This window comes from Hyperolius riggenbachi, chromosome 8, assembly GCF_040937935.1.
Source record: "Hyperolius riggenbachi isolate aHypRig1 chromosome 8, aHypRig1.pri, whole genome shotgun sequence".
NCBI classification, from domain to species: Eukaryota; Metazoa; Chordata; class Amphibia; order Anura; family Hyperoliidae; genus Hyperolius; species Hyperolius riggenbachi.
The window spans coordinates 1,750,673-1,776,732 of NC_090653.1; the positions used below are offsets into that span (position 1 = coordinate 1,750,673).

General features: G+C 49.0%; 1 protein-coding gene across 1 annotated transcript in view; it reads left to right on the forward strand.

Annotated features, from left to right (window-relative positions):
* Positions 1–1,034: 1,034 nt before the first annotated feature.
* The window catches only part of LOC137528020 (mid1-interacting protein 1-B-like), a 60,678-nt gene continuing 35,652 nt past the window's right edge, over positions 1,035–26,060 (forward strand). The window contains exon 1 of the mRNA XM_068249241.1: positions 1,035–1,109. The gene's annotated coding sequence lies outside the window, so the exon portion shown is untranslated. The remainder of the gene's footprint in view (positions 1,110–26,060) is intronic.

Genomic DNA, 26,060 nt, shown 5'->3' on the forward strand with positions numbered 1-26,060 from the left:
TGTTCCGGGCGTGACTGCTGGCCGCATGCTTGTTCCGGGCGTGACTGCTGGCCGCATGCTTGTTCCGGGCGTGACTGCTGGCCGCATGCTTGTTCCGGGCGTGACTGCTGGCCGCATGCTTGTTCCGGGCGTGACTGCTGGCCGCATGCTTGTTCCGAGCGTGACTGCTGGCCGCATGCTTGTTCCGAGTGTGACTGCTGGCCGCATGCTTGTTCCGGGTGTGACTGCTGGCCGCATGCTTGTTCCGGACGTGACTGCTGGCCGCATGCTTGTTCCGGGCGTGACTGCTGGCCGCATGCTTGTTCCGGGCGTGACTCCGCTGGCCGCATGCTTGTTCCGGGCGTGACTGCTGGCCGCATGCTTGTTCCGGGCGTGACTGCTGGCCGCATGCTTGTTCCGGGCGTGACTGCTGGCCGCATGCTTGTTCCGGGCGTGACTGTTGGCCGCATGCTTGTTCCGGGTGTGACTGCTGGCCGCATGCTTGTTCCGGGTGTGACTGCTGGCTGCATGCTTGTTCCGGGTGTGACTGCTGGCTGCATGCTTGTTCTGAGTGAGACTCCGCTGGCTGCATGCTTGTTCCGGGGGTGACTGCTGGCTGCATGCTTGTTCCGGGGGTGACTGCTGGCTGCATGCTTGTTCCGGGGGTGACTGCTGGCTGCATGCTTGTTCCGGGGGTGACTGCTGGCCGCATGCTTGTTCCGGGGGTGACTGCTGGCCGCATGCTTGTTCCGGGGGTGACTGCTGGCTGCATGCTTGTTCTGGGGGTGACTGCTGGCTGCATGCTTGTTCCGGGGGTGACTGCTGGCTGCATGCTTGTTCCGGGTGTGACTGGCTGCCCCGCCCTCCCTTCCCCCACCATAGTGGTTATAGGACCCCCTGGAGCTGTTGAAAAAACTTCTCAGATACAATCTCCCAGCAACGAAAGGGTAAAGTAAATGGGGAGGGGCTGAGCAGAACTCCTAGCCAATGGGAGGAAAGCAGCCAATATAGCAGAAGTTGGAGGGATTGTCCATATATGGAGCTGTGGGCGGGGCCTGCAGATCACAGCTGCCAAGTTTGTAAAGAAAAGAAGAAGATTGTGTCAGTTGTGCTGGAGATCCTCTGTGATGGTAAATATATACATTGTGTGTGGGGGAGGGGGGAACTGTCTGTGGGGGGAGGGGGGCACTGTGTGTGTGGGGGGGATGGGGGGGGGGAGAGTGCCAGGACTAAAGATGTAAAAAGTTCTTTTTGTTGCAGTTGTTTTACTATGAACGTATTTAGGGAAATCCTAGCAGCAGAAAATTGTGCTGGGTCATATCAGAACCTCCCACTGCCATAGGTCTTCCCCTCCTCCTGTATCCTGTGTTCCCTCACCTCTTAGATTGTAAGCCTGTTGGGACAGGTCCTCTTCCCTCCCCCTGTATCCTCTCACCTCTTAGATTGTAAGCCTGATGGGACAGGTCGTCTTCCCTCCTCCTGTATCCTGTGTTCCCTCACCTCTTAGATTGTAAGCCTGATGGGACAGGTCCTCTTCCCTCCTCCTGTATCCTGTGTTCCCTCACCTCTTAGATTGTAAGCCTGATGGGACAGGTCCTCTTCCCTCCTACTGTATCCTGTGTTCCCCCATCTCTTAGATTGTAAGCCTGATGGGACAGGTCCTCTTCCCTCCTACTGTATCCTGTGTCCCCTCACCTCTTAGATTGTAAGCCTGATGGGACAGGTCCTCTTCCCTCCTCCTGTATCCTGTGTTCCCTCACCTCTTAGATTGTAAGCCTGATGGGACAGGTCCTCTTCCCTCCTCCTGTATCCTGTGTTCCCTCACCTCTTAGATTGTAAGCCTGATGGGACAGGTCCTCTTCCCTCCTCCTGTATCCTGTGTTCCCTCACCTCTTAGATTGTAAGCCTGATGGGACAGGTCCTCTTCCCTCCTACTGTATCCTGTGTTCCCTCACCTCTTAGATTGTAAGCCTGATGGGACAGGTCCTCTTCCCTCCTACTGTATCCTGTGTTCCCTCACCTCTTAGATTGTAAGCCTGATGGGACTGGTCCTCTTCCCTCCTCCAGTATCCTGTGTCCCCTCACCTCTTAGATTATAAGCCTGATGGGACAGGTCCTCTTCCCTCCTCCTGTATCCTGTGTTCCCTCACCTCTTAGATTGTAAGCCTGATGGGACAGGTCCTCTTCCCTCCTACTGTATCCTGTGTTCCCTCACCTCTTAGATTGTAAGCCTGATGGGACAGGTCCTCTTCCCTCCTACTGTATCCTGTGTCCCCTCACCTCTTATATTGTAAGCCTAATGGGACAGGTCCTCTTCCCTCCTACTGTATCCTTTGTCCTCTCACTTCTTAGATTGTAAGCCTGACGGGACAGGTCCTCTTCCCTCCTACTGTATCCTGCGCCCTTCTCACCTTAATACCTAGTACACACCATACAATTTTCTGTGAGATTTTTCTCTTAGATTTTTTGTAATTAGATTATTTTCTGGAAAGTCCTAGTAGAGACTGGTCATCATAGGCCCATACACACGTCGGATCCTGGTGGATTGTTCAAAACTAGTCTTATCAGCTGAACGACGGACTGTACACGCCCAATTTGGCGTCCGAACGACTGAACGACAGGACGTCCAAAATCTGACGTGTGTATGGGCCTTATGTCTGGTGCATTGTCTTCTGGTTATCTCCTGCTCCGTAGAACAATGCCTAATTGCTCGGCAGATAGATGGTTAGATAGATAATTTCCAACATGTTGGACTGTATCTATCTGGCAGGTAAATCTAAAGCCTCATCTACACGCGTAGATGAGGCTCCGATCCGCCTCTTCCACGTCCTCGCCGCGTACCCGCCGCGTCCCCCGGATTCGATACCCTCTCGTCCCCGCGCCGCGCCGCTTATCTTCCGCTTGATTCCCTGCCATTGTCCTCTCGCGGGGAACGACCAGGGAACCGGTGGTAGCAAGATCCGACCTGTCGGATCTTATCAATCGAGCCGCATCAGCGTGTAGATGAGGCTTAACAGAAAATCTAACAGAAAATTGTATGGTGTGTATCTAGCATATCTTATAGAATAATGGCGGCGCACATAATATTCACACTGTGGGCAGAGTTCTTCACTTAGGGGTGTACTCACTTTTGTTGCCAGCAGGTTAGATATTAATGGCTGTGTGGTGAGTTATTTTGATGGGACAGTAAATTTACACTGTTATACATGCTGTACACTGACTGCTTTACACAGTGTCACATCTGCAGTGCTGTTCCATGAGAAGATCTATATATATAACTAGCTGATTGCCCGGCGTTGCCCGGGTATGTATTTGGCTGGTGTTGGCTCCGCCTACTTTTTCTAACCCTAACACATAATTACTCACTGACCAAGTTTGTGAGCTTTGCGGTCTTTGGTATCAATGATCTGCTTTGAAATGAAACAAATCTGATTGGCTGTGTGTGGCTCCACCCCTTTTCTGAATTTGAACCCCAGTCACACAATAACCAACTGTACCAGGTTTGAGGCCTGTGCCATTAACAGTTCAAGAATGGTAGCAATTAAATATTCCCCTTGAAAAGCAACAGATGAAGTTTGATTCACTTTTGTAGGCTCCACCCACTTTTCTGAATATTAATCCCAGTAACCAACTGTGCAAAGTTTAAAAACCCTGCCATTAACAGTGTAAGAATGGCTGCAGTGTACATTTTCCCAGTGAAATGTGTAATTGTCTCCACCCACTGATGACCCGGTGTTGCCCGGGTATGTATTTGACTGGTGTTAGCTCCGCCCACTTTCTAACCCTAACACACAAACACTCAATGACCAAGTTTGTGAGCTTTGGGGTCCTTGGCATCAATAATTTGCATATTCCCATAGAAATGAAACAAATCAGATTGGCTGTTTGTGGCTCCACCCCTCTCCAGCATTTGAACCCCAGTCACCCAATGACCAACTGTAGCAGGTTTGAGGCATCTGCTATTAACAGTGTAAAAATGGCAGCAATTTAAATATTCCACTTGAAAATCAACAGGTGAATTTTGATTGGCTATTATAGGCTCCACCCACTTCCCTGAATATCTCAGTCACTCAGTGACCATCTGGGCAAAGATTGGGAACCCTAAAATAAACAGTGTAAGAAGGGCTGCAGTTTACACTTTCCCAGTGAAATTTGGTTTTGGTTCCGCCCACTATTTGTAACCTGGACACACAGTCACTACTCAATGCCCAATTTTGTGAGCTTTGGGGTCCTTGGCATCAATAATTTGTATTTTCCCATGAAATTAAACAAATGTGATTCACTGTTTGTGGCTCTGTCCCCTTTTCTGAATTTGAACCCCAGTGACCCAATGACCAACTGTACCAGGTTTTAGGCTTGTGCCATTAACAGTGCAAGAATTGCAGCAATTTTAATATTCTCCTTGAAAAGTGACATGTGATTTTTGATTGGCATTTTTAGGCTCCACCCACTTTTCTGAATATTAATCCCAGTCACCCAGTAACCAGCTATGCTAAGTTTGAGAACCCTGCCATTAACAGTGAAGAAGGGCTGCAGTTTACAATTTCCCAGAAAAATCTGTTTTTAACTCCACCCACTTTTTATAACCTTGACACACAGTCACTACTCAATGACCAAGTTTGTGAGCTTTTGGGTTCCTGGCATCAAAATTGTGCTAATGGAAGCAGTTTATCCAGCAAAGAAATCTGGTTCTTTTTGGCTCCGCCCCTTTACTGAATTTGAACCCCAAACACTTAACGACCGACTGTAGCAGGTTTGAGGCCTCTGCTATTAACAGTGTGAGAATGGCTGCAGTTTCAATATTCCCCTTGAAAATCAATAGGTGAATTTTGATTGGCTCTTGTAGGCTCCACCTACTTTTCCGAATATTAATCCTAGTCACCCAGTGACCAACTGTGTGAAGTTTGAGGACCCGGCCATTAACAGTGTAAGAAAAGCTGCAGTTTACATTTCCCCATGTAAAAAGTTAGTTGTTTTTGGCTCCGCCCACTATTTCTAATCTTGGCATACAGTCACTTAATGACCAAGTTTATGAGCTTTGGGGTCTTTGGCATCAATAAGTTGCATTTTACCTTTGAAATTAAACAAATCTGATTGGCTGTTTTTGGCCCGCTCCCTTCAGAATTTAAATCCCAGTCTCCCAGTGACTGACTGTAGCAAATGTTAGGCCTCTGCTATTAAGAGTGTATGAATGGCAGCAATGTAAATATTCCCCTTGAAAATCAAAAGGTGAATTTTGATTGGCTGCTGTAGGCTCCACCCACTTTTCTGAACATTAGTCCCAGCCACCCAGTGGCCAACTGTGTCACGTTTGAGAACCCTGCCAATAACAGAATGGCTGAAATCAATCTAACAAATCTGATTGGCTGTTTGTGGCTCCACCCCTTTAGTGCATTTGGACCCCAGTCAGCCAATGACTGACTGTATCAGGTTTGAGGCCTCTGCCACTAACAGTGTAAGAATGGTAGCAATGTGAATATTCCCCTTGAAAATCAATAGGTACATTTTGATTGGCTGTTGTAGGCTCCACCCACATTTCTGAATGTTCATCCCAGTCACCCAGTGGCCAATTGTGTAAAGTATGAGAACCCTGCAATGTAAAAAATGAAGTTGTTGGCACCGCCCACTTTTTCTAACCTTGACATACAGTCACTCAATTATCAAGTTTATCAGCTTTGGGTTCCTTGGTATCAATACTTTGTATATTCCCATTGAAAAATAAACAAATCTGGCTGTTTGTGGCTCTGCCCCCTTCCTGAATTTGGGCCCCAGTCACCCAGTGACCAACTGTACCAGGTTTGAGGCATCTGCTTTTACCAGTATAAGAGAATGGTAGCAGATGAAATATTCCCTTTGAAAATCAAATGGGGAATTTTTATTGGCTGTTGTAGGCTCCACCCACCTTCCAAAATCTTAATCTGTCACCCAATGACCAACTGTGCAAAGTTTGAGAACCCTGCCATTAACGGTGTAAGAATGGCTGCAGTTTATATTTTCCCAGTAAAAGTTGTTTTGGCTCCGCCCACTTTTTGTAACCTCTACACACAGTCACTCAATGACCAAGTTTGTGAGCTGTCAGGTTCCTGGCATCAAAAATGTGTGAATGGAAGCAGTTTATCCACCAAGGAAATCTGATTGGCTGTATGTGGCCCCGCCCCTTTAGTGAATTTGGACCCCAGTCACCCAATGACCGGCTGTAGCAAGTTTGAAGCCTCTGCAATTAAAAGTGTAAGAATAGCAGCAGTTTAAATATTCCCCTTGAAAATCAATAGGTGAATTTTGATTGGCTGTTGTAGGCTCCACCCATTTTCTTGAATCTTAATCGCATTCACCCAGTGACCAAGTGTGGCAAGTTTGAGAACTCTGTGATTAACAGTCTAAGAATGGCTGCAGTTTACATTTTCCCATTTAAAATGAACGGCTGAAATTTGATTGGCTGTTTTATGATCCACCCACTTTTCCTGGATTTGTAACCTCGGTCACCAAGTGACCAACTGTGCCATGTGTGGGGACTCTGGCTTGATTACTGTGAGAATGGCAGCCTTTTACATTTTTTCCATTGACTTGAATGGGTGGAATCTGATTTGCTGTTTGTAGCTCCGCCCAGGTGTGCAGGGGGGCCGCGAGACCCCCAGAACATATCATCCCAGGTAGTAAGGGATCTGTGTACCAAGTTTCGTTCAAATCGGTCAAGCCGTTTTCGCGTGATCGCGGCACACACACACACACACACACACACACACACATACATACATCCGATTTTATATATATAGATAGACTAAGTGCCTCAACCTTCAAACAAGAAGAAGAAGTACTTTGCATAAGAAAATTTATGCGTGCTCAAACACCAAGTTTAAGGCCTCTTTTCCATGGACTGTTGAGCTGTGCTCAGCAAGCAGTTACCAGGCAGCAGCAAGCAGTTACCAGGCAGCAGCGAGCAGTTACCAGGCAGCAGCGAGCAGATACCAGGCAGCAGCGAGCAGATACCAGGCAGCAGCGAGCAGATACCAGGCAGCAGCGAGCAGATACCAGGCAGCAGCGAGCAGATACCAGGCAGCAGCGAGCAGATACCAGGCAGCAGCGAGCAGATACCAGGCAGCAGCGAGCAGATACCAGGCAGCAGCCAGCAGTTACCAGGCAGCAGCCAGCAGTTACCAGGCAGCAGCGGCAGCGAGCAGTTACCAGGCAGCAGCGAGCAGTTACCAGGCAGCAGCGAGCAGTTACCAGGCAGCAGTGAGCAGATGCCAGGCAGCAGCAAGCAGTTACCAGGCAGCAGTGAGCAGTTGTGAGAGTTTGAGAGGCATTTCACTGCCTATCAACAGTCCATGGAAAAGAGGCCTTACCCTAGCAAGTCTGACTTTGCAAATCTGGCCTAATTGGCTATTCATGAGGCAATGCTCATGCAAATGCATGCACAAACCAATACCACAAAGCAGTCACCCTGCTACACAGGGATGAGCAGAAATTACGCCAGTGCGAATTTACGCATCGTAGTTTGCATCTACGCATTGTAGTTCGTAGGTGAAGTTGCAGAACTACGCTTATGAATTTAGGCGTAGCGAAGTACCGCTACGCATAGCTTACGCTTACTATTCGCAGTTAACATGTGTATTGCGTAGTGAACTACGTATGCATTACTTGTGTCTATTTTTCCGCGTACGATTGTATGCTTACAAATTTACGCATTGCAAAGGGGAATGTACGCATAGAAGAGTTCCCGGGATAAGCATCTAAAGAGGAATTAATGCGTAACATTTCCTGCATACAGGCATAAGCATCTGCATATACTACGCTTCACACTACGCGTAATTGCGTATTTTAACGCGTATTCTACGAAATGCATACGAAGCGAATATTAGATTTCGAAGCCGTAGTTTGGCGAAGCGTAATTGCGTAAAACTACGCGTAGTTCCATCGTAGCGAAGTTGGCTGACTACGACCATCCCTGCTGCTACATGCTACATTAGCACTATCCAGGAGCACCACGGGGAGGATTCCCAATGCCCTCTTTATATACAACCCGGGGGATCGCAGGGTCCCAGGCTCTCTCACTGCCCGGAAACCACAGCGGCACCCCGGAGGGGGAGGCTGGGTGGCGCAGACAACCCCCCCCCCAAGTGTGGCCAGCGCCGGGGAGAGCCGTCCGCACCCACCTCCCAATATTAAAAACAGGCACTTACCTTGCGTTCTGCTACATGCGCATTAACTTGGGGGCACCACATGAGAAAGGAGTGAAGCATGGGTCACCCCGAGCTTTAGAGCTCAGGGCTGGCTCACATACAACACTCCAGAGGAGGGGGGGGGGGGGGGGGGGGAGGACAGGTGCACTCACTCCAGGGTTCACACCACCGGAGCAAGCCATCCACCACCTGCCTCCAAAGGATACAAACTGCACAAAATGCTTTCCATGAGAAAATTAATGCGCATGTTGCAGAACCCAATGGACGTTAAGGTAAGTGGCTGTTTTTAATATTAGGAGGTGGGTGCGGACGGCTCTCCCCAGCGCTGGCCACGCTTGGGGGGGGGGGGCAACTGCGCCACCCAGCCTCCCACTCCGGGGTGCCGCTGTGGTTCCCAGGCAGCGAGAGAGCACTTTGCGGTATTGGTTTTTTGACCCTGCATAGTTTGGCATGCGAAAGCAAATGCATATTTGCATGAGCATTGCCTCATGAATAGCCAATTAGGCCAGATTTGGAAAGCCAGACTTGCTAGGGTTAAACTTGGTTTTTGAGCACGCATAATTTTTCTCATGAAGGCCTAGTGCACACCAGAGCGTTTCCGCTGCGGTTTGCGGTTCGCTTGCGGGTGCGGATCCGCTTGGGTAATGTATTTCAATGGGCTGGTGCACACCAGAGCGGGAGGCGTTTTGCAGAAACGCATACTCCCGGGCTGCTGCAGATTTTGGATTGCGGATGCGTTTCTGCCTCAATGTTAAGTAAAGGAAAATTGCAAACCGCTCTGAAAAACGGCACTTCAGAGCGGTTTTGCAGGCGTTTTTGTTACAGAAGCTGTTCAGTAACAGCTTTACTGTAACAATACATGAAATCTACTACACCAAAACCGCTACACAAAACCGCAAAACGCTAGCTGAAACGCTGCAGAAAAAGAAGAAAAAGCGTTTCAAAATCTGCTAGCATTTTGCGGATCTGCTAGCGGTTTTTGGTGTGCACCAGGCCGGAAAGCATTTTTTGCAGTCGTATCCTCTGGAGGCAGGTGGTGGATGGCTTGCTCTGGTGGTGTGAGCCCTGGAGTGAGTTGTCTGCTCCTGTCTTCCCCCCCCCCCCCCCTCTGGAGTGCTGTATGTGAGCCAGCCCTGAGCTCTAAAGCTCGGGGTGACCCATGCTTCACTCCTTTCTCATGTGGTGCCCCCAAATTAATGTGCATGTTGCAGAATGCAATGGACGTTAAGGTAAGTGCCTGTTTTTAATATTGGGAGGTGGGTGCGGACGGCTCTCCCCGGTGCTGACCACACTTGGAGGGGGGGTTGTCCACGCCACCCAGCCTCCCCCTCCGGGGTGCCGCTGTGGTTCCCAGGCAGTGAGAGAGTCTGGGACCCCGCGTTCCCCCCCGGTTGTATGGGGGCATTGGGAAGCCTCCCCGTGGCGCTCCTGGATAGTGCTAATGTAGCAGGAACTAATTCCCGCAGGGCAATCGCTTTGCGGTATTGGTTTTTGGACCCTGCATAGTTTGGCATGCGAAAGCAAATGCATATTTGCATGAGCATTGCCTCATGAATAGCCAATTAGGCCGGATTTGCAAAGCCAGACTTGATAGGGTTAAACTTGGTGTTTGAGCACGCATACATTTTCTCATGGAAAGCCTACTTCTTCTTGCTTCAAGGTTGAGGCACGTACTCTATTAGATAGATAGATGCGGCGTATGCTACGACGCGGGTTGGCTAGTATACAATATTTACACTGTTATACAAGCTGTATACTGACTGCTTTACACAGTGTCACATCTGCAGTGCTGTCCCATGAGAAGATATCATACAATATTTACACTGTTATACAAGCTGTACACTGACTGCTTTACATTGTATCACAGCGTCACATCTGCAGTGCTGTCCCATGAGAAGATATCATACAATATTACACTGTTATACAAGCTGTACACTGACTGCTTTACATTGTATCACAGTGTCACATCTGCAGTGTTGTCCCATGAGAAGATATCATACAATATTTACACTGTTATACAAGCTGTACACTGACTGCTTTACATTGTATCACAGCGTCACATCTGCAGTGCTGTCCCATGAGAAGATATCATACAATATTTACACTGTTATACAAGCTGTACACTGACTGCTTTACATTGTATCACAGCGTCACATCTGCAGTGCTGTCCCATGAGAAGATATCATACAATATTTACACTGTTATACAAGCTGTACACTGACTGCTTTACATTGTATCACAGAGTCACATCTGGACTGCTGTCCCATGAGAAGGTATCATACAATATTTACACTGTTATACAAGCTGTACACTGACTGCTTTACATTGTATCACAGCGTCACATCTGCAGTGTTGTCCCATGAGAAGATATCATACAATATTTACACTGTTATACAAGCTGTGCACTGACTGCTTTACATTGTATCACAGCGTCCCATCTGCAGTGCTGTCCCATGAGAAGATATCATACAATATTTACACTGTTATACAAGCTGTGCACTGACTGCTTTACATTGTATCACAGTGTCACATGTGCAGTGCTGTCCCATGAGAAGATATCATACAATATTTACACTGTTATACAAGCTGTATACTGACTGCTTTACATTGTATCACAGCGTCACATGTGCAGTGTTGTCCCATGAGAAGATATCATACAATATTTACACTGTTATACAAGCTGTACACTGACTGCTTTACATTGTATCAGAGTGTCACATCTGCAGTGCTGTCCCATGAGAAGATATCATACAATATTTACACTGTTATACAAGCTGTACACTGACTGCTTTACATTGTATCACAGTGTCACATCTGCAGTGTTGTCCCATGAGAAGATACCATACAATATTACACTGTTATACAAGCTGTGCACTGACTGCTTTACATTGTATCACAGCGTCACATGTGCAGTGCTGTCCCATGAGAAGATATCATACAATATTTACACTGTTATACAAGCTGTACACTGACTGCTTTACATTGTATCACAGCGTCACATCTGCACTGCTGTCCCATGAGAAGATATCATACAATATTTACACTGTTATACAAGCTGTGCACTGACTGCTTTACATTGTATCACAGCGTCCCATCTGCAGTGCTGTCCCATGAGAAGATATCATACAATATTTACACTGTTATACAAGCTGTACACTGACTGCTTTACATTGTATCACAGCGTCACATCTGCACTGCTGTCCCATGAGAAGATATCATACAATATTTACACTGTTATACAAGCTGTGCACTGACTGCTTTACATTGTATCACAGCGTCCCATCTGCAGTGCTGTCCCATGAGAAGATATCATACAATATTTACACTGTTATACAAGCTGTACACTGACTGCTTTACATTGTGTCACAGCGTCACATCTGCAGTGCTGTCCCATGAGAAGATATCATACAATATTTACACTGTTATACAAGCTGTACACTGACTGCTTTACATTGTATCACAGCGTCACATGTGCTGTGCTGTCCCATGAGAAGATATCATACAATATTTACACTGTTATACAAGCTGTACACTGACTGCTTTACATTGTATCAGAGTGTCACATCTGCAGTGTTGTCCCATGAGAAGATATCATACAATATTACACTGTTATTATACAAGCTGTGCACTGACTGCTTTACATTGTATCACAGCGTCACATCTGGACTGATGTCCCATGAGAAGATATCATACAATATTTACACTGTTATACAAGCTGTACACTGACTGCTTTACATTGTATCACAGTGTCACATCTGCAGTGTTGTCCCATGAGAAGATACCATACAATATTACACTGTTATACAAGCTGTACACTGACTGCTTTACATTGTATCACAGTGTCACATCTGCAGTGTTGTCCCATGAGAAGATATCATACAATATTACACTGTTATACAAGCTGTGCACTGACTGCTTTACATTGTATCACAGCGTCACATCTACACTGCTGTCCCATGAGAAGATATCATACAATATTTACACTGTTATACAAGCTGTACACTGACTGCTTTACATTGTATCACAGCGTCACATCTGCACTGCTGTCCCATGAGAAGATATCATACAATATTTACACTGTTATACAAGCTGTGCACTGACTGCTTTACATTGTATCACAGCGTCCCATCTGCAGTGCTGTCCCATGAGAAGATATCATACAATATTTACACTGTTATACAAGCTGTGCACTGACTGCTTTACATTGTATCACAGCGTCCCATCTGCAGTGCTGTCCCATGAGAAGATATCATACAATATTACACAGTTGTACAAGCTGCACACTGACTGCTTTACATTGTATCACAGTGTCACATCTGCAGTGTTGTCCCATGAGAAGATATCATACTATATTTACACTGATAACAGTACACAAGCTGTACACTGACTGCTTTACATTGTGTCACAGTGTCACATCTGCAGTGTTGTCCCATGAGAAGATATCATACAATATTACACTGTTATACAAGCTGTACACTGACTGCTTTACATTGTATCACAGTGTAACATCTGCAGTGCTGTCCCATGAGAAGATATCATACAATATTACACTGTTATACAAGCTGTACACTGACTGCTTTACATTGTATCACAGTGTCACATCTGCAGTGCTGGCCCATGAGAAGATATCATACAATATTACACTGTTATACAAGCTGTACACTGACTACTTTACATTGTATCACAGCGTCACATGTGCAGTGTTGTCCCATGAGAAGATATCATACAATATTTACACTGTTATACTAGCTGTACACTCAGGGGTGCTCGGATACCACTTTTCAAAATCCGAATTGATCCGGATACCCAGATATCCGGAACCGGATCGGATATCCGAATCTGAACGTTCAGATATCCGGCAAGTGCCACTTGACTGGTGGCATGTGACACGTGGCAAGTGACACGTGCCGAGTGACAGTCAGACAGCAGAGGAGAAGACACTGTCACACTAGCACTGCTCACAGCACAGCAGTTCTGTAGAAAGCTAACACAGTAGTACTACTACTCTAACAACTACTACCGGTAGCACACTGACTGCAGTACTACAGTACTAACTACACAATAACACAGTAATCCTATCCCCTAATCCCTAACTTAAGGCTATTAGCTGGCCAGCAGGCAGCAGCTGGCCTGGTCTGTGCACAGCACAGACACATCGAAGCTGCCTGCAGAACACACTCTGACTTTCATACAATGACATTGTCACACTTACCATTCCAGTTCCCTGCGACAGTCTCGGGTTTGTCCCGGGGTCCTTAGGCCTTGTGTGTGCTTCCTGTTTGGTGGCGCGCGACGTTGCAGTGTGCGCGCATGCGCGCAAACTGTTGCGCGAGATTCTGCGCGCGCACTGCGCATGCGCAGGGTGTTAATTCCGGCACCAAAACTTTGTATATAAGCAGCACTGGCCACTACTCCAGTGCTGCTCATTCTGACAGCTTGGCGTAAGCCCCTTGGAAACTCTGTTTGCTGTACTTCTGATTGATCCCTGGTTTGACCTTGTGACCCCGACCTCTGCTGATTGCCCCGACTCTTGGATTGTGACTTTACTCTGCCTGTCTGCCCCCCTGCCCTGACTCTTGGATTGTGACCTCGCTCTGCTTGTCTGACGCCTGCCCCGACCCCTGGACTGTGACCCGACTACGCTGTTACCACTTGCCCTGGACCTCTGGCTACTGTCTGACTACGTCTGCCTCTTCTCACACATTAGCGTCGTTGTTCTCCTGACCACTAGCTGAGGTTATCCCAGTAGTGACCTGGTTGGGCACTAGGCAGCGAAATCCTGCACTCCTCTCAAGGGGTTGTGGGCGAAGACCCGTGGTCACTTAGATCCCACTACTGGGTAAACCCTCTTCCATCAGTGGAAAAGTCAACAGCGCCTGAAGATCACCGAAGTCGACGTTAACAGACATCAATCAAGCTAATTAACGATTTAACAATAGTGTAGTGATAGTGAAGGGGTTAATCACTGAACAGCTTATCACTGTGTACAGCCCTTGCTACTAGGCCCAGCAGCACTGCAGCACACACTCTGACTGTCACACTATGACATCAATCACGCTAATTAACGATTTCACAATAGTGTAGTGATAGTAGTGAAGCGGTTAATCACTGAACAGCTTTAGGTTTATAACCGTGTACAGCCCCCTTGCTAAGCCAGCAGCACTGGAGCATGTCTCTCTGAGCATTCAGCAAGCTAAAGGCCCATACTCACGAGTGACATTTGTCGCCGCAACACGCGGCGCGCGCGTGTTGCGGCGACAGGTCGCCCGTGAGTATGGGCCGCCGCACGCGCGCGCACCCCGAACTGTCGCCCGTCGCTCATGTTGGCGACAGTCGCCGCTGCCCCCCCGCCGCAACTGTCGCTAGTCCGCGTGAGTACGCGGACTAGCGACAGCAACCTCCATGTAGGTACATGGAGCTTCCGGCGGGGGGAGGAGGAACGTCAGCGACAGCTTCCGCCTTGCCGCTGGTCCCTCTTCCGCGTGTGTACGCGGAGGGACCTGGCGAGAAGCTGTCGCCGGCCTGTCGCCCACACGCTCACGTGTGCTGGCGACAGGCCACATTTCTCGCCCGTGAGTATGGGCCATAAGACGATATGTCTCATCATGGCAGCCCTCCTTATTATACAGGGGGGCTGGCCAGTATTCCTTTCTTTGATTGGGTGCCAGGGCTTAGGCTAGGAGGCCTCTGATTGGCTCAATGAGGTCAGGTGGGGCTGGTCAGGGTTCCCCTCTGTGATTGGTTGCTAGGGCTTCTGCTGGGAGCCCTCTGATTGGCTCCAGGACGTCATCTCCTTAGTTACAGTATTTCGGATCCGGATATCTGGGTTATGCAGCCTGATATCCGCAGATAGCAATCCGGATTTCTAGAGGAATCCGATCCGGATAGCGTAAAAATGTTCGGATATCCGGGTTACCCGGATAAGCATCCCTGTGTACACTGACTGCTTTACATTGTATCACAGCGTCACATCTGCAGTGCTGTCCCAGGAGAAGATATCATACAATATTACACTGTTATACAAGCTGTACACTGACTGCTTTATATTGTATCACAGCGTCACATCTGCAGTGTTGTCCCATGAGAAGAGATCATACAATATTACACTGTTATACAAGCTGTACACTGACTGCTTTACATTGTGTCACAGTGTCACATCTGCAGTGCTGTCCCATGAGAAGATATCATACAATATTACACTGTTATACAAGCTGTACACTGACTGCTTTACATTGTATCACAGCGTCACATCTGCAGTGCTGTCCCATGAGAAGATATCATACAATATTTACACTGTTATACAAGCTGTACACTGACTGCTTTACATTGTATCACAGTGTCACATCTGCAGTGTTGTCCCATGAGAAGGTATCATACAATATTTACACTGTTATACAAGCTGTACACTGACTGCTTTACATTGTATCACAGTGTCACATCTGCAGTGTTGTCCCATGAGAAGGTATCATACAATATTTACACTGTTATACAAGCTGTACACTGACTGCTTTACATTGTGTCACAGCGTCACATCTGCAGTGTTGTCCCATGAGAAGGTATCATACAATATTTACACTGTTATACAAGCTGTACACTGACTGCTTTACATTGTGTCACAGCGTCACATCTGCAGTGTTGTCCCATGAGAAGGTATCATACAATATTTACACTGTTATACAAGCTGTACACTGACTGCTTTACATTGTATCACAGTATCACATCTGCAGTGCTGTCCCATGAGAAGATATCATACAATATTACACTGTTATACAAGCTGTACACTGACTGCTTTACATTGTGTCACAGCGTCACATCTGCAGTGCTGTCCCAGGAGAAGATATCATACAATATTTACACTGTTATACAAGCTGTACACTGACTGCTTTACATTGTGTCACAGTGTCACATCTGCAGTGTTGTCCCATGAGAAGAGATCATACAATATTACACTGTTATACAAGCTGTACACTGACTGCATTACATTGTATCACAGCATCACATCTGCAGTGCTGTCCCATGAGAAGATATCATACAATATTACACTGTTATACAAGCTGTACACTGACTGCTTTACATTGTATCACAGCGTCACATGTGCAGTGCTGTCCCATGAGAAGATATCATACAATATTTACACTGTTATACAAGCTGTACACTGACTGCTTTACATTGTATCACAGTGTCACATCTGCAGTGCTGTCCCATGAGAAGATATCATACAATATTTACACTGTTATACAAGCTGCACACTGACTGCTTTACATTGTATCACAGTGTCACATCTGCAGTGCTGTCCCAGGAGAAGATATCATACAATATTTACACTGTTATACAAGCTGCACACTGACTGCTTTACATTGTATCACAGCGTCACATCTGCACTGCTGTCCCATGAGAAGATATCATACAATATTACACTGTTATACAAGCTGTACACTGACTGCTTTACATTGTATCACAGCGTCACATCTGCACTGCTGTCCCATGAGAAGATATCATACAATATTACACTGTTATACAAACTGTACACTGACTGCTTTACATTGTATCACAGCGTCACATCTGCAGTGTTGTCCCATGAGAAGATATCATACAATATTACACTGTTATATAAGCTGTACACTGACTGCTTTACATTGTATCACAGTGTCACATCTGCAGTGCTGTCCCAGGAGAAGATATCATACAATATTTACACTGTTATACAAGCTGCACACTGACTGCTTTACATTGTATCACAGCGTCACATCTGCACTGCTGTCCCATGAGAAGATATCATACAATATTACACTGTTATACAAGCTGTACACTGACTGCTTTACATTGTATCACAGCGTCACATCTGCACTGCTGTCCCATGAGAAGATATCATACAATATTACACTGTTATACAAGCTGTACACTGACTGCTTTACATTGTATCACAGTGTCACATCTGGAGTGCTGTCCCATGAGAAGATATCATACAATATTTACACTGTTATACAAGCTGTACACTGACTGCTTTACATTGTATCACAGCGTCACATCTGCAGTGCTGTCCCATGAGAAGATATCATACAATATTACACTGTTATACAAGCTGTACACTGACTGCTTTACATTGTGTCACAGCGTCACATCTGCAGTGCTGTCCCATGAGATGATATCATACAATATTACACTGTTATACAAGCTGTACACTGACTGCTTTACATTGTATCACAGTGTCACATCTGCAGTGCTGTCCCATGAAAAGATATCATACAATATTACACTGTTATACAAGCTGTACACTGACTGCTTTACATTGTATCACAGTGTCACATCTGCAGTGCTGTCCCATGAAAAGATATCATACAATATTTACACTGTTATACAAGCTGTACACTGACTGCCTTACATTGTGTCACAGTGTCACATCTGCAGTGTTGTCCTATGAGAAGATATCATACAATATTACACTGTTATACAAGCTGTACACTGACTGCCTTACATTGTGTCACAGTGTCACATCTGCAGTGTTGTCCTATGAGAAGATATCATACAATATTACACTGTTATACAAGCTGTACACTGACTGCCTTACATTGTATCACAGCGTCACCTCTGCAGCGTTGTCCCATGAGAAGATATCACACAATATTTACACTGTTATACAAGCTGTACACTGACTGCCTTACATTGTGTCACAGCGTCACATCTGCAGTGCTGTCCCATGAGAAGATATCATACAATATTACACTGTTATACAAGCTGTACACTGACTGCTTTACATTGTGTCACAGCGTCACATCTGCAGTGCTGTCCCATGAGATGATATCATACAATATTACACTGTTATACAAGCTGTACACTGACTGCTTTACATTGTATCACAGTGTCACATCTGCAGTGCTGTCCCATGAAAAGATATCATACAATATTACACTGTTATACAAGCTGTACACTGACTGCTTTACATTGTATCACAGTGTCACATCTGCAGTGTTGTCCCATGAGAAGATATCATACAATATTACACTGTTATACAAGCTGTACACTGACTGCTTTACATTGTATCACAGTGTCACATCTGCAGTGTTGTCCCATGAGAAGATATCATACAATATTACACTGTTATACAAGCTGTACACTGACTGCTTTACATTGTATCACAGTGTCACATCTGCCGTGCTATCCCATGAGAAGATATCATACAATATTACACTGTTATTATACAAGCTGTACACTGACTGCTTTACATTGTATCACAGCGTCACATCTGCAGTGCTGTCCCATGAGAAGATATGCAATATCTACACAAGGTTACCTCACTTTTGTGTGATACGGTAACATTAGCTTGTCAGCCTGATGAGAAAGGTCCTCTTGCTCTTGTCCCACGTTGTAATATGATGTATTCACTGTGTAATGAGTTGGTGGTGCATAATGTGCCACGCCCTCTGTGACAATGACTTCCCTCCAACCTCTGTAGGGGGCGTGTCCTTCACAGTCACATATGGTGGCGGTGTATAATGTTCCACGCCCTCAGTGACAATGACTTCCCTCCAGCCTCTGTAGTGGGCGTGTCCTCCACAGTCACATATGGAGGTGGTGTATAATGTGCCACGCCCTCAGTGACAATGACTTCCCTCCAGCCTCTGTAGGGGGCGTGTCCTTCACAGTCACATATGGAGGCGGTGTATAATGTGCCACGCCCTCAGTGACAATGACTTCCCTCCAGCCTCTGTAGGGGGCGTGTCCTTCACAGTCACATATGGTGGTGTATAATGTGCCACGCCCTCAGTGACAATGACTTCCCTCCAGCCTCTGTAGGGGGCGTGTCCTCCACAGTCACATATGTTGGTGGTGCATAATGTGCCACGCCCTCAGTGATGATGACTTCCCTCCAGCCTCTGTAGGGGGCGTGTCCTCCACAGTCACATATGGTGACAGTGTATAATGTGCCACGCCCTCAGTGACAATGACTTCCCTCCAGCCTCTGTAGGGGGCGTGTCCTCCACAGTCACATATGTTGGTGGTGCATAATGTGCCACGCCCTCAGTGATGATGACTTCCCTCCAGCCTCTGTAGGGGGCGTGTCCTCCACAGTCACATGTGGTGGCGGTGTATAATGTGCCACGCCCTCAGTGACAATGACTTCCCTCCAGCCTCTGTAGGGGGCGTGTCCTCCACAGTCACATATGGTGGCAGTGTATAATGTGCCACGCCCTCAGTGACAATGACTTCTCTCCAGCCTCTGTAGGGGGCGTGTCCTCCACAGTCACATATGGTGGCAGTGTATAATGTGCCACGCCCTCAGTGACAATGACTTCTCTCCAGCCTCTGTAGGGGGCGTGTCCTCCACAGTCACATATGGTGGTGGTGTATAATGTGCCGCGCCCTCAGTGACAATGACTTCTCTCCAGCCTCTGTAGGGGGCGTGTCCTTCACAGTCACATATGGTGGTGTATAATATGCCACGCCCTCTGTGACAATGACTTCCCTCCAGCCTCTGTAGGGGGCGTGTCCTCCACAGTCACATATGTTGGTGGTGCATAATGTGCCACGCCCTCAGTGATGATGACTTCCCTCCAGCCTCTGTAGGGGGCGTGTCCTCCACAGTCACATATGGTGGCAGTGTATAATGTGCCACGCCCTCTGTGACAATGACTTCCCTCCAGCCTCTGTAGGGGGCGTGTCCTCCACAGTCACATATGGTGGCGGTGTATAATGTGCCACGCCCTCAGTGACAATGACTTCCCTCCAGCCTCTGTAGGGGGCGTGTCCTCCAGTCACATATGGTGGCGGTGTATAATGTGCCACGCCCTCAGTGACAATGACTTCTCTCCAGCCTCTGTAGGGGGCGTGTCCTCCAGTCACATATGGTGGCGGTGTATAATGTGCCACACCCTCAGTGACAATGACTTCTCTCCAGCTTCTGTAGGGGGCGTGTCCTTCACAGTCACATATGGTGGTGTATAATATGCCACGCCCTCTGTGACAATGACTTCCCTCCAGCCTCTGTAGGGGGCGTGTCCTCCACAGTCACATATGTTGGCGGTGTATAATGTGCCACGCCCTCAGTGATGATGTCTTCCCTCCAGCCTCTGTAGGGGGCGTGTCCTCCACAGTCACATGTGGTGGCGGTGTATAATGTGCCACGCCCTCTGTGACAATGACTTCCCTCCATCCTCTGTAGGGGGCGTGTCCTCCACAGTCACATATGGAGGCGGTGTATAATGTGCCACGCCCTCAGTGACAATGACTTCCCTCCAGCCTCTGTAGGGGACGTGTCCTCCACAGTCACATATGGTGGCGGTGTATAATGTGCCACGCCCTCTGTGACATTGACTTCTCTCCAGTCTCTGTAGGGGGCGTGTCCTCCACAGTCACATATGTTGGCGGTGTATAATGTGCCACGCCCTCAGTGACAATGACTTCCCTCCAGCCTCTGTAGGGGGCGTGTCCTCCACAGTCACATATGGAGGCGGTGTATAATGTGCCACGCCCTCAGTGACAATGACTTCCCTCCAGCCTCTGTAGGGGGCGTGTCCTCCACAGTCACATATGTTGGCGGTGTATAATGTGCCACGCCCTCAGTGATGATGTCTTCCCTCCAGCCTCTGTAGGGGGCGTGTCCTCCAGTCACATATGGTGGCGGTGTATAATGTGCCACGCCCTCTGTGACAATGACTTCCCTCCAGCCTCTGTAGGGGGCGTGTCCTCCACAGTCACATATGGAGGCGGTGTATAATGTGCCACGCCCTCAGTGACAATGACTTCCCTCCAGCCTCTGTAGGGGGCGTGTCCTCCACAGTCACATATGTTGGCGGTGTATAATGTGCCACGCCCTCAGTGATGATGTCTTCCCTCCAGCCTCTGTAGGGGGCGTGTCCTCCAGTCACATATGGTGGCGGTGTATAATGTGCCACGCCCTCTGTGACAATGACTTCCCTCCAGCCTCTGTAGGGGGCGTGTCCTCCACAGTCACATATGGTGGCGGTGTATAATGTTCCACGCCCTCAGTGACAATGACTTCCCTCCAGCCTCTGTAGGGGGCGTGTCCTCCACAGTCACATATGGTGGCGGTGTATAATGTGCCACGCCCTCTGTGACAATGACTTCCCTCCAGCCTCTGTAGGGGACGTGTCCTCCACAGTCACATATGGTGGCGGTGTATAATGTGCCACGCCCTCTGTGACAATGACTTCCCTCCAGCCTCTGTAGGGGACGTGTCCTCCACAGTCACATATGTTGGCGGTGTATAATGTGCCACGCCCTCTGTGACATTGACTTCTCTCCAGCCTCTGTAGGGGGTGTGTCCTCTGCAGTCACATATGGTGGCGGTGTATAATGTGCCACGCCCTCTGTGACAATGACTTCCCTCCAGCCTCTGTAGGGGGCGTGTCCTCCACAGTCACATATGGTGGCGGTGTATAATGTGCCACGCCCTCAGTGACAATGACTTCCCTCCAGCCTCTGTAGGGGGTGTGTCCTCCAGTCACATATGTTGGCGGTGTATAATGTTCCACGCCCTCAGTGACAATGACTTCCCTCCAGCCTCTGTAGGGGGCGTGTCCTCCAGTCACATATGGAGGCGGTGTATAATGTGCCACACCCTCAGTGACAATTACTTCCCTCCAGCCTCTGTAGGGGGCGTGTCCTCCACAGTCACATGTGGTGGCGGTGTATAATATGCCACGCCCTCAGCGACAATGACTTCCCTCCAGCCTCTGTAGGGGGCGTGTCCTCCACAGTCACATGTGGTGGCGGTGTATAATGTGCCACGCCCTCAGTGACAATGACTTCCCTCCAGCCTCTGTAGGGGGCGTGTCCTCCACAGTCACATATGGTGGCGGTGTATAATGTGCCACGCCCTCAGTGACAATGACTTCCCTCCAGCCTCTGTAGGGGGCGTGTCCTCCACAGTCACATATGGTGGCAGTGTATAATGTGCCACGCCCTCAGTGACAATGACTTCCCTCCAGCCTCTGTAGGGGGCGTGTCCTCCAGTCACATATGGAGGCGGTGTATAATGTGCCACGCCCTCAGTGACAATGACTTCCCTCCAGCCTCTGTAGGGGGCGTGTCCTCCACAGTCACATATGTTGGCGGTGTATAATGTGCCACGCCCTCAGTGATGATGACTTCCCTCCAGCCTCTGTAGGGGGCGTGTCCTCCAGTCACATATGGTGGCGGTGTATAATGTGCCACACCCTCAGTGATGATGACTTCCCTCCAGCCTCTGTAGGGGGCGTGTCCTCCAGTCACATATGTTGGCGGTGTATAATGTGCCACGCCCTCAGTGATGATGACTTCCCTCCATCCTCTGTAGGGGGCGTGTCCTCCACAGTCACATATGGTGGCGGTGTATAATGTGCCACGCCCTCAGTGACAATGACTTCCCTCCAGCCTCTGTAGGGGGCGTGGCCTCCACAGTCACATATGGTGGCAGTGTATAATGTGCCACACCCTCAGTGACAATGACTTCCCTCCAGCCTCTGTAGGGGGCGTGTCCTCCAGTCACATATGGTGGCGGTGTATAATGTGCCACGCCCTCTGTGACAATGACTTCCCTCCAGCCTCTGTAGGGGGCGTGTCCTCCATAGTCACATATGTTGGCGGTGTATAATGTGCCACGCCCTCTGTGACATTGACTTCCCTCCAGCCTCTGTAGGGGGCGTGTCCTCCACAGTCACATATGTTGGTGGTGTATAATATTCCACGCCCTCAGTGACAATGACTTCCCTCCAGCCTCTGTAGGGGGTGTGTCCTCCAGTCACATATGTTGGCGGTGTATAATGTTCCACGCCCTCAGTGACAATGACTTCCCTCCAGCCTCTGTAGGGGGCGTGTCCTCCACAGTCACATATGGTGGCGGTGTATAATGTGCCACACCCTCAGTGACAATTACTTCCCTCCAGCCTCTGTAGGGGGCGTGTCCTCCACAGTCACATGTGGTGGCGGTGTATAATATGCCACGCCCTCAGCGACAATGACTTCCCTCCAGCCTCTGTAGGGGGCGTGTCCTCCACAGTCACATGTGGTGGCGGTGTATAATGTGCCACGCCCTCAGTGACAATGACTTCCCTCCAGCCTCTGTAGGGGGCGTGTCCTCCACAGTCACATATGGTGGTGGTGTATAATATGCCACGCCCTCAGTGACAATGACTTCCCTCCAACCTCTGTAGGGGGCGTGTCCTCCACAGTCACATATGATGGTGGTGTATAATGTGCCACGCCCTCAGTGACAATGACTTCCCTCCAGCCTCTGTAGGGGGCGTGTCCTCCACAGTCACATATGGTGGCGGTGTATAATGTGCCACGCCCTCAGTGACAATGACTTCCCTCCAGCCTCTGTAGGGGGCGTGTCCTCCAGTCACATATGGAGGCGGTGTATAATGTGCCACGCCCTCAGTGACAATGACTTCCCTCCAGCCTCTGTAGGGGGCGTGTCCTCCACAGTCACATATGTTGGTGGTGTATAATATGCCACGCCCTCAGTGACAATGACTTCCCTCCAGCCTCTGTAGGGGGCGTGTCCTCCACAGTCACATATGATGGTGGTGTATAATGTGCCACGCCCTCAGTGACAATGACTTCCCTCCAGCCTCTGTAGGGGGCGTGTCCTCCACAGTCACATATGGTGGCGGTGTATAATGTGCCACGCCCTCAGTGACAATGACTTCCCTCCAGCCTCTGTAGGGGGCGTGTCCTCCAGTCACATATGGAGGCGGTGTATAATGTGCCACGCCCTCAGTGACAATGACTTCCCTCCAGCCTCTGTAGGGGGCGTGTCCTCCACAGTCACATATGTTGGTGGTGTATAATATGCCACGCCCTCAGTGACAATGACTTCCCTCCAGCCTCTGTAGGGGGCGTGTCCTCCAGTCACATATGGAGGCGGTGTATAATGTGCCACGCCCTCAGTGACAATGACTTCCCTCCAGCCTCTGTAGGGGGCGTGTCCTCCACAGTCACATATGTTGGTGGTGTATAATATGCCACGCCCTCAGTGACAATGACTTCCCTCCAGCCTCTGTAGGGGGCGTGTCCTCCAGTCACATATGGAGGCGGTGTATAATGTGCCACGCCCTCAGTCACAATGACTTCCCTCCAGCCTCTGTAGGGGGCGTGTCCTCCAGTCACGTATGGTGGTGGTGAATAATGTGCCACGCCCTCAGTGATGATGACTTCCCTCCAGCCTCTGTAGGGGGCGTGTCCTCCACAGTCACATATGTTGGTGGTGCATAATGTGCCACGCCCTCAGTGATGATGACTTCCCTCCAGCCTCTGTAGGGGGCGTGTCCTCCACAGTCACATATGGTGGCGGTGTATAATGTGCCACGCCCTCAGTTACCATGACTTCCCTCCAACCTCTGTAGGGGGCGTGTCCTCCACAGTCACATATGATGGTGGTGTATAATTTGCCACGCCCTCAGTCACAATGACTTCTCTCCAGCCTCTGTAGGGGGTGTGTCCTCCAGTCACATATGGTGGCGGTGTATAATGTTCCACGCCCTCAGTGACAATGACTTCCCTCCAGCCTCTGTAGGGGGCGTGTCCTCCAGTCACATATGGTGGCGGTGTATAATGTGCCACGCCCTCAGTGATGACTTCTCTCCAGCCTCTGTAGGGGGCGTGTCCTCCACAGTCACATATGGTGGCGGTGTATAATGTGCCACGCCCTCAGTGACAATGACTTCCCTCCAGCCTCTGTAGGGGGCGTGTCCTCCACAGTCACATATGGTGGCGGTGTATAATGTGCCACGCCTTCAGTGATGATGACTTCCCTCCAGCCTCTGTAGGGGGTGTGTCCTCCACAGTCACATATGGTGGCAGTGTATAATGTGCCACGCCCTAAGTTACCATGACTTCCCTCCAGCCTCTGTAGGGGGCGTGTCCTCCACAGTCACATATGGTGGCGGTGTATAATGTGCCACGCCCTCAGTGACAATGACTTCCCTCCAACCTCTGTAGGGGGTGTGTCCTCCACAGTCACATATGGTGGCAGTGTATAATGTGCCACGCCTTCAGTGACAATGACTTCCCTCCAGCCTCTGTAGGGGGCGTGTCCTCTGTAGTCACATATGGTGGCGGTGCATATATGCCACGCCCTCAGTGACAATGACTTCCCTCCAGCCTCTGTAGGGGGCGTGTCCTCCAGTCACATATGGTGGCGGTGTATAATGTGCCACGCCCTCAGTGACAATGACTTCCCTCCAGTCTCTGTAGGGGGCGTGTCCTCCACAGTCACATATGGTGGTGGTGTATAATGTGCCACGCCCTCAGTGACAATGACTTCCCTCCAGCCTCTGTAGGGGGCGTGTCCTCCACAGTCACATATGGAGGTGGTGTATAATGTGCCATGCCCTCAGTGACAATGACTTCCCTCCAGCCTCTGTAGGGGGCGTGTCCTCTGTAGTCACATATGGTGGCGGTGCATAATATGCCACGCCCTCAGTGACAATGACTTCCCTCCAGCCTCTGTAGGGGGCGTGTCCTCCACAGTCACACATGGAGGCGGTGTATAATGTGCCACGCCCTCAGTGACAATGACTTCCCTCCAGCCTCTGTAGGGGGCGTGTCCTCCACAGTCACATATGGTGGCGGTGCATAATATGCCACGCCCTCAGTGACAATGACTTCCCTCCAGCCTCTGTAGGGGACGTGTCCTCCACAGTCACATATGGAGGCGGTGTATAATGTGCCACGCCCTCAGTGACAATGACTTCCCTCCAGCCTCTGTAGGGGGTGTGTCCTCTGCAGTCACATATGTTGGCGGTGTATAATGTGCCACTCCCTCAGTTACCATGACTTCCCTCCAGCCTCTGTAGGGGGTGTGTCCTCCACAGTCACAAATGGTGGCGGTGTATAATGTGCCACGCCTTCAGTGACAATGACTTCCCTCCAGCCTCTGTAGGGGGCGTGTCCTCCACA